Source organism: Pelmatolapia mariae, linkage group LG16_19 (assembly GCF_036321145.2).
Source record: "Pelmatolapia mariae isolate MD_Pm_ZW linkage group LG16_19, Pm_UMD_F_2, whole genome shotgun sequence".
Taxonomy (NCBI): Eukaryota; Metazoa; Chordata; class Actinopteri; order Cichliformes; family Cichlidae; genus Pelmatolapia; species Pelmatolapia mariae.
The window spans coordinates 744516-753736 of NC_086241.1; the positions used below are offsets into that span (position 1 = coordinate 744516).

At 44.1% G+C, this 9221-nt stretch overlaps 1 pseudogene; it reads left to right on the top strand.

Annotated features, from left to right (window-relative positions):
- The first annotated feature begins 7112 nt into the window (after positions 1-7112).
- LOC134644429 (olfactory receptor 1D2-like) lies at positions 7113-8325 on the top strand (annotated as a pseudogene).
- The last annotated feature ends 896 nt before the right edge of the window (positions 8326-9221 follow it).

Sequence of the window (9221 nt, forward strand, 5' to 3'; positions counted from 1 at the left end):
TAATGTATATAATGTTATCTCTTTTTGCACAGTTGAGGAGTGTGACAGGATACATTTCACTGCATGTTGTACTCATATAACTATGCATGTGACAAATAAAGAATCTTGAATCTAGCAGAAATACATCATCTTCAAAAAGCAGCTGTGTGATTTTTAGGCCAACAAAGTGAAAGCCTAAAAACTATGAACAGAGTCCCAGAAAGTTGATTCTGTTCATCTGAAAATGCTAGCTGGATGATTGAGCATGCACAAAGACCTATGAGTTAGTGACACAGGGCAGCTCTGGAGGAGTCCAGCACTATAAAGGGAACAAATGGCTCTTAACAGTGAGGTACCTTCCACAGGACACTCTGAAGGATCAAATGGCTACAAAAACAAATGTAGACTGGTTGGGGAAACGTCCATCAACCCTCAAATATCCTTGGGAATATAAAGAGCTGGTTCAGTGTTTTGTGATCAGGATAAAAACAGCATTGTTCCTCTTATATCCAAGGTTCAACTTATGGATGACCTTTCCTATCCAGAAGTGTAGGTAGGAACGTAGATTTCAATTGAATTGAATTTTATTTGTATTTCTATGCCCTGTAGTTGGAGACAACACTCTGGTCCCCCATCTTAAAGATGGGAACCACCACCCCAGTCTGGAAGTCCAGAAGCACCTCCCCAGATCTCTAGGTGGGTCCCTAGGCTGTACATGGCTCAGATACTGTTTGTATATTGTATATGTTGTAGCTGTGCCACTCCCAGTTGTCAGAGTCAGCTGTGAGATCTGCTAAGCAGCCTCAGTCATCAGAGAGGAGATTTCTTGCCCTGCTGAGCAACCACAGTCCTCTGAGCACCTTGTACTTTCTGTGCTCCAAGAGCACCCTGAGTGTGCTGAGCAGTCCCAGCCTCCGCATCCTGAATCTTCAGTGTCCCGAGAATGCAGAGAGGCCAGAGATTTCCATGGGCCCTGCTGAGCAGCTTGTGCCTGAACCAGAGGGTCCAGAGCTCTTGGGTCCCTCTTCGCCAGAGCTTCAATCTCTTTGGCTCTCAGAGGAGGCGGACGCATCTTTCACCCTCTCCTTCCCTTATCTTTCCTGCTGCAGCTTCTATGTCCTTGTCTGGTCTCGTCTGACTCTAACCCTGAGAGAGCCTCTCATTGTCGCTCTTGTTCTCTAAAACCTAAAGAAGAACTATGGATTTGATCAACTGGTCCCTTAATGCAATTGACACCCTCTTCTCAACAAGACAGCATATCCATCATCTTTCATTCGGCTACCTTTGGTATGTTGCTTGTCTTGTGTTTTGGTGTTATGATGTGATGATATTTGTGCTTTTTATGTGCTGGAGTTTTTGTTTTGTCCTCATGCTGACTCCTTTTAAGGATCATTATGAGCAGAAATTCTTTTTTCTCCTGATCTGATCTTTAGTTTTACACATTTCATTGTTTTTCCTTTTGCTACCTAGCCTGACCTGTCCCCCCAGTGTGAAGTTGTGTATTGTATGTACGGTCGGCAAGGTTTGTCATCTCAGTTGCAGGCAACTGCAACCGACAAATAAATGCATTTATCCAATCCAATCCAAAAAGTCCAGAATGAGTGACTCCCGCCCTGCCTGAATCAGAGCAAATGGGTCCTGTGTCACCTCTGGGCCTCTGCTACATAGACTTACATCCACCTCCTCTGTTGTTGCCTGCCTGGTGCCAAATCTTCTGAGGGCCCTCATCAATGTTATTGACTCCCAGCTAAGCCACCAGTGGTGTCCTGTCACCTCCACCTACAACAGTTTCAATCCAAGCATCCAGAGGGTCTCCTCCCTTGATGCCGTTGTCTGCATCCTGCCAAGCATCCTGAGGGGTCCTGTCAAATCTGTCACCAACCTCCCAAACCTACTGAAGGACTCCACTCACTGCTGCGGCATCCTGTCTGGCCTCCTAAGGCGCTCTGCCATCTCTCGCTGGTCATGCCACCAGAAGGTCTTTATTGCCATCATCATCATCAGTCTCTTGTAACCTTTGCCAACACCAACCTCCAGGCAAGCCGCTAGAGGGTGTAGCTTGCTGGTCTCTTGACCTGTCCATTGAGGTGCTGTGTCTATGTCACTGGCATCCTGGCTGGCCCCTAAAGTGTCAGGTTCCCTGTGCTTTCCCCATGACTAGGCTGAACCCTAGAACTGTGTTTTGGACTTTCCGGCTCCCTGTTTTTCCTTTTATTTTTAAGTTTCCAGCTGGTATGCCACCCACAGAGCACTTTATAACACTCCAGCATTTAATTTGTTCTAACCTCCAACAAGACTGAAACCGTGATTATACCTAAAATCATGGCCTCAGATTTGGAGGTGCTGATTCTCATTCCCACCACTTCACACTTGGCTGCCAACCATTCCAGTGCGAGCTGGAGGCCATCACCCGATGAAGCCAACAGAACCACATCATCTGTGAAAAGCAGAGACCACCCAGGTGAAAGCCTTTCGCCACTTGGCTATGCCTAGAAATTCTGTCCATAAAAATTATGAAAAAGAAGAAAAGAAATTATGAACAGAATCAGTGACAAAGGGCAGCCCTCACCCACCGAGAACAAGTGTGAGTTATTGCCGGCTATGCAGACCAAGCTCTTGCAACGATTGTATAAGGATTGTATCCCCTGTAGCAATGGGCCAGACACCGTATACTCCCAGAGCATCTCTCAGGGACACATTCGAATGCCTTCTCCAAGTCCACAAAACACATGTAAGACTGGTTGGGCAAACTCCCATGAACCTCAAGTATCCTCGAGAGGATAAAGAGCTGGTCCAGTGTTCCACGACCAGGACGAAAACTGCATTATTCCTCCTGTATCCGAGGTTTGACTAACAGACTGACTCTCCTTTCCAGCACCCTGGTATAGACTTTCCCAGGGAGGCTGAGGAGTGTGAGCCCCCTATAGTTGGAACACACCCTCTGATCCCCTTTCTTAAAGATGGCAACCACCATCCCGGTCTGCCAATCCAGAGGTACTGCCCCTGATCTCCACGCAACATTGCAGAGGTGTGTCAACCAGGACAGCCCTATAACATCCTGAGCCTTCAGGAACTCAGGGTGGACCTCATCCACCCCAGGGGCTCTGCCACCAAGCAGTTGTTTAACTGCCTCAGTAACCTCGCCCCCAGAGATTGGCGAGTCATCCCTTGTGTCCCCAGACTCTTCCACCACAGAAGACATGCCAGTGGGATTAAGGAGGTCCTCGAAGTATTCCTTCCACCGCCTGACAATTTTCTCAGTCGAAGTCAGCAGTGCTTCACCTGCACTGTACACAGGGCAGGTAGAACACCACTTTCCCCTCCTGAGATGCGTTCAGCTTGGCCTGGTACCTCTCAGCTGCCTCCGAAGTCCCACAGTCTAACCAAGCCCAATAGGACTCCTTCTTCAGCCTGGTGGCTCCCTTCACCTCTGGTGTCCACCATTTGGTTCGGGGGTTACCACCATGACAGGCACCAACCACCTTGCAGCAGCAGCTCAGTGCAGCAGCTTCTGCAATGAAGGTGCTGAACATGGTCCATTCGGACTCAATATCCCCAGTCTTCCTCAGAAAGCTGTGGAAGCTCTGATGGAGCTGTGCGTTGAAGATCTTGTGGACCGGGGCCTCTGCAAGGCGTTCCCAGCACACCCTCACTATACGTTTAGGTACCTCGGTACCTCTCAACCTCACGCACAGACTCAGGCTCCTTCCCCACCAGAGAGGTGACATTCCATGTCCTGATTGCCAGCTTTGGTAGCCAGGGATCGGTCCACCAGGGCCCCCGTGTAAAGTAGTCAGACTCGAACGTCAAGGAAGGTGGTAGGGAAGCAGACTACGCAGACATTTCAGGTTTCCAAAGGTAAGCAATTTATTTACAGTGAACTTAATTTAAGGTATAACTTAATAAAACTTCCGCCCAAATCAATTCAATTAACAAAACTCAACATAACATGGATCTGGTGACACAGCTCACCTCTCCTCTCTCCTGCATCTGGTAGAGAGTGGCTTTAAATAGGGCCATCAATTTCCCTCCAATTACCCAGCCAGTACCACTCACTCAACTGAGGGATCTAAAACTCTACACAGATTATCTAAAAACACAAAACCTCTACACACTTCTAATATGCACATTTACACAACTAAATGGCAATATTAACGAAAGGAAAAACATTCAACAAATCCCTTTAAACCTTAACACAAAAAAAAGGAAGCATCTCTATGGAAAAAGAAACCCCTCCACTTGGTTTGACCTGCTGATGTCATATGTGACATCATCAGGATTTTAAAATGAGGAAATGCCAGGCGGGCGTTTCCCCACACCTGACCCTCATGAAGACTGAAAAGACAAAGTAAGTATGAACAAATGCCTTAATCTGTAACATAATAAAATATAAAGAAACATGTAACTGAGTATTTGTCTTAATTTGCAGAATGTTTGATTTGCCGGCAACAGAACGCTTACACAAACAAACCCGGGATAGTGAGTGAAGCAATGTTACTTGACAAATAGCAAATCATAGCAAATACATAAAAACAAAATAATGTGTACAATGTACAAAAAAAAGGTAAACACATATGGGACAAATGGAGAGCATTGCAACTGCTCCTCCACTTTGTCACACCCCGCTCCTGGCCGCCACCCAGCACACAACGCACCACCTACGCTGCCTCCTGTGGGTGGTGGACCTGCAGCAGGATGGGCCCATGTCCTCTGCCAAGCCCCATGGACTAAGGCCTGGCACCCTCCCCAGGCCTGGCTCCAGGGTGGGGCCCTGATAACCCTATCCCGAGCAGGGTGAACTGTTCCCTTGGTGTTCTACTCATAGGGGTCTTCTGATTCACTCATTGTCTGGTCCCTCACCAATTTGCCATGAGAGACACTACCAGGATGCAGAAGCCCCCGGACGACGTAGCCCCTGCGATCCCTGGGACACACAAACCCCTCCACCACGAAATGGTAGCGATACTCTTGATGTAACATTTAATTCCTCTCTGGGCTTTGACTTCCACATAAAATCTATATGATCTTCTCAGCTGAACTCAATAATATTATTCATCCATTTGTCGCATCAGGGTAAGATTACTGTAATGTCCTGTTTACCAGCTTTGATAAATCCGCTATTTTACACCTCCAAACAATACAAAATGTCCTGGCCAGACTCCATTCTAGTAAGCAAGCACACGTACTCCTTTCTTAAATTCTCTACACTTGGTCTTAGTAGATCTTTCTAGTAGATTTACTACAGAGCACCTGAGCCAGGACCAAGATGTTCTATCCAAGTTTCTTACTAAGCACGCTGCTGCTTACAGTTTCCAATCACAGGTTCAGAGTTTGTTAGTTCTTCCTTGTACAAGGGTAAAGACTGAGGGCAACAGAGCTCCGTAGTTTGTGGCACCAATGGAGCAGTCTGCCTCTACAATTACATTTATCTGACTCTGGAGACTTTTTTAAAGCAGTTAATTTCTGTTCTTGCTTAACCAGGTCTTCAACTGAGACTTTTACTGATAGTTGCTGTTATTAAAATGCTTGTTTACATTATTCTGTGCTTTTGTATGGCTGTTAACGGCACATTAATTTTCTATTATATTTTAATTCAACTTGTTTTACTCTGTTTTGTTGTATAGTGCTTTGTGACTACTTGTCTGTGAAAAGTTTATGATCACTTTACAAAAACAGCTGGGTGATGTGTTGGCTGTAACCATCGTTTATATAATTATCCATATACTGTTTAAGGTTTTGTGTTTGTTTGAATTTCTGATTGATTTTTACCTCCAAACAGATTTAAACCTGAAGTCTATCCATACAAAGATCATTTGTATGATATTTTCATTTTACTTCTTATTGTTTGAAAAATAACTGACTATAATTTACATCTGATATTTCTGTGAAATGTCTGAGATTTGTGATGGTTTTTGTGTTTCAGATGGTTTTTCTTTTCTTTTCTGCTTAACATGAAACTCTCTGGCAAACTAAGTGAAACACGTTTACAGCCTCAGTGAATGAAAAGTATCAGATATTCGATGCTGAGGAGGATGATGGGGATGATGAAGATAAGGCTGAGTTAATGAGCTCCACTGAGGCGAGAGGATGATAAAAGCAGCTCTCAGGGTTCGGCCCACATGATCCAGGTGTGGGAGCACCTGTGTCTGTTTCTGTTCAGCTGAACGTGACAACGATCCAAATGTTTCTGTTCGTTATTATTTAACTCACAATTTAAACTTTAAACAGTCGTGAAACAATGATGCTGATAATTTAAGTGTTCCTCATTTTAATGTTGATACTTTAAACACTCAGAATGTAAATGATGACTGAAGTGATCGTTTCTGTGCAAACTTTCATAATTTAAGGTTTAATCATTAAAACAAGGATTTACATTATTGTTACACATTTAAACAGACATTTAGACATTTTCATAATTAAAACAGGGACTTAAACCTTAATAACTTCAATGTTAATGATTTAACCTTTGGTCACTTTGATACTTTAAACACTGATCATTTGAATATTTGAATATTGATCATTTAAATGATGACTCAGTTTTTAAAAAATTGATCATTTTGTTATTGAGTATAATACATTTAATGATTTACTTTTTAATACTTTAACATTTGTGTTATCAGCATTCAGTGATTTAATGTTAATTATGAACACTGATGACTACAATATTGACTATATAATATAACAGTGATATTTTAAATACTGATGAGTTTAATGCTGATTCTTTAAAGACTATAATTTATATTTGATGCCAAAAGTGATTGTTTAACTGTTGATATTATTACATCATTACATTTTAATTTAAATGTCATTTTTTAACAGTGATGAGTTAATGATCTGAAGCAACAATTTAGGCACAAAACTTTAAACATAATAATTTAATCTGATGATTAACACTGGTTGTAACACCAGTTTAAAACACTAGTACTTTAAATGTGAATTAAAATTTTGGTATTTTGACATTCATCATTCAAGAGATCAAAATTTGATTTTTAGGTTAAACAATATTTTAGATGAAAATTTCATTTCTAATTTTCATACTATCACAAGTTTTAGTTTAAGTTTATGTTTTAAGATTCAAAGGTTGATTTAAAACATTATTCAAATGGTTATAAGCTAAATGTTGATGCCGTAAATGATCATTTAATGATGTCATGATAAATTGCAAATTGATGATCTGATATTGAAACAATATTTTTTCTGCTTCTGTTTTTGATTTGATGGTTTAAACTTGTGTGCAGCTGTTCCAGAGCTTTCTGTCAGCTGACACCTCCCTCAGATTGTTGTGTCTCCCCCGATGATGTCAGCAGGGGTAAACGTGACCTCACTGCCCATCCTGGTGACATCAGTGACCCTGGACGGCCTGGCGCAGCTGTCCAATCAGCGGCTCTTCTTCTTCTTCTTCTTCCTGTGCGCCTACCTGTTCATGCTGTGCAGCGACAGCCTGGTGGTCTACGTGATCTGCTCCCAGCAGAGCCTCCACCGCCCCATGTTTGTGTTTGTGGCGGCTGTGCTGATGAACTCTGTGGCGGGCAGCACGGTGTTTTACCCCAAACTTCTGGTGGACCTGCTGAGGGGGGTCCGCTCAGTGCAGGTGACCCTGCCTGGGTGCATGTGTGAGGCCTGGCTGTTGCGTTCAGTGGACACCTCCAGCTTCCTACTGCTAGCAGCCATGTCCTTTGACCGGTATGTGTCCATCTGCCGCCCGCTGCTCTACACCGTTGTCATGTCTCCAGCCACAGTGCTGGCACTGCTGCTGCTCTGCTGGCTGCTGCCTGTCGGGCTGGTCGGCACTGCGGTGCTGCTGGCGAGCCGCCTGCCACTCTGCCGCTCGCAGCTCAGCAGGATCTACTGCGACATCTACAGCCTGGTCAGTCTGAGCTGTGGTGGTCGTGAGACACTGCTGAGCGAAGTCTATAACCTCTCGGTCATCGTAGCTACTGTCCTGCTGCCCGCCATCTTTGTGCTCTTCTCTTACAGCGCCGTCCTGTCCGTCTGCCTGCGGCGCTCGCGCAGCTCCAGCAACAAAGCACTGAGCACGTGCCTGCCGCACCTGCTCGTCTTCTGTAACTACAGCGTGAGCTCCGGGGTGGAGGTGCTGCAGCGCCGCCTACAGGCCGGCAGCCTCCGTCCTCACCTCCATCCTCCAGGTGATGATCCCAACTGTGTTCAACCCGTTGGTGTATGGCCTAAAGGTGACGGAGATCAGGGCTCAGCTGAGGAGGCTGCTGGGCTGCCAGAGAGCTGATTGACCCACCGAACCGGATCCTGAGTTCTGGTCTCTGTTAGACTCCACTGAGGTCCCCAAACACGCTGTCAAGATGCAGCTGCTGAGACACAAAGCTGCTGCTGTTTGTCTGTAAAACACATAGAGACCCTCAGATCAGTGATTAGGATCAGACCTCCTTTAGAATTAGATTTAGAATAGAATAGAATAGAATAATCCTTTAATTGTCCCACAAGGGGAAATATTTAGTTTTATCGTCAAGCAGCACGTATAACAGATCTGTTTGATAATGCAACTGTTTCAGAACATCATCATGTTTACTGATTTCAGTTCCATTCTGCTTTATTTACATAGCCCCAAATCGCAACAACATTTACCTTGAGGATCTTTAAACTGTAACAATAAAACAGTCAGTGTGAGTCGAGCCTCATGATTGGAAGCTCAGTAGGGCTGCAAAAGAAAAGCAGGACTGTTCACCCAAAAAACCATAATCAGAGAAAAGGTCATAAATATTTGTTTTGTAATCAACATTCATTTTCTTTTTATGCTCTTTAGTTCATCCACATCTTGTTGGGGGAGGCAGCAGAGGGCCTTGAACTAGACTTCCTGATAAAGAGGAACATACTGCAGCACGTTCTGATGTGGCAGCTGTGTGCAGTTGCAGCGTTTGCACACAGCAACAACAATAACAGATAAAAATCGCCTCAGCAAATAATATGGGCAAAATCCAGCAGTTCAATATTCAGGCCACAGAACTTTCTCACTGTGTAAAATAACAAAGTTGAGTTCTGACTGCTGATTATAGTTTGAATATTTTAAAAACAGTCTGGATTCTTCTTGTTTGGTTGTATTAATCAGTCTTATCAATTCTTATTGATCAATCATTCAGTGGAAACTGCACTCTTAGGTCAAAGGTCACACAGACCAATGAGTCATTACAAGTAAAAAGAGAAAAACAGGAAATCATCACTTTTCACATGTGGTTCTATTTCCTGTCAGTCATTCGCTGTCAGACACT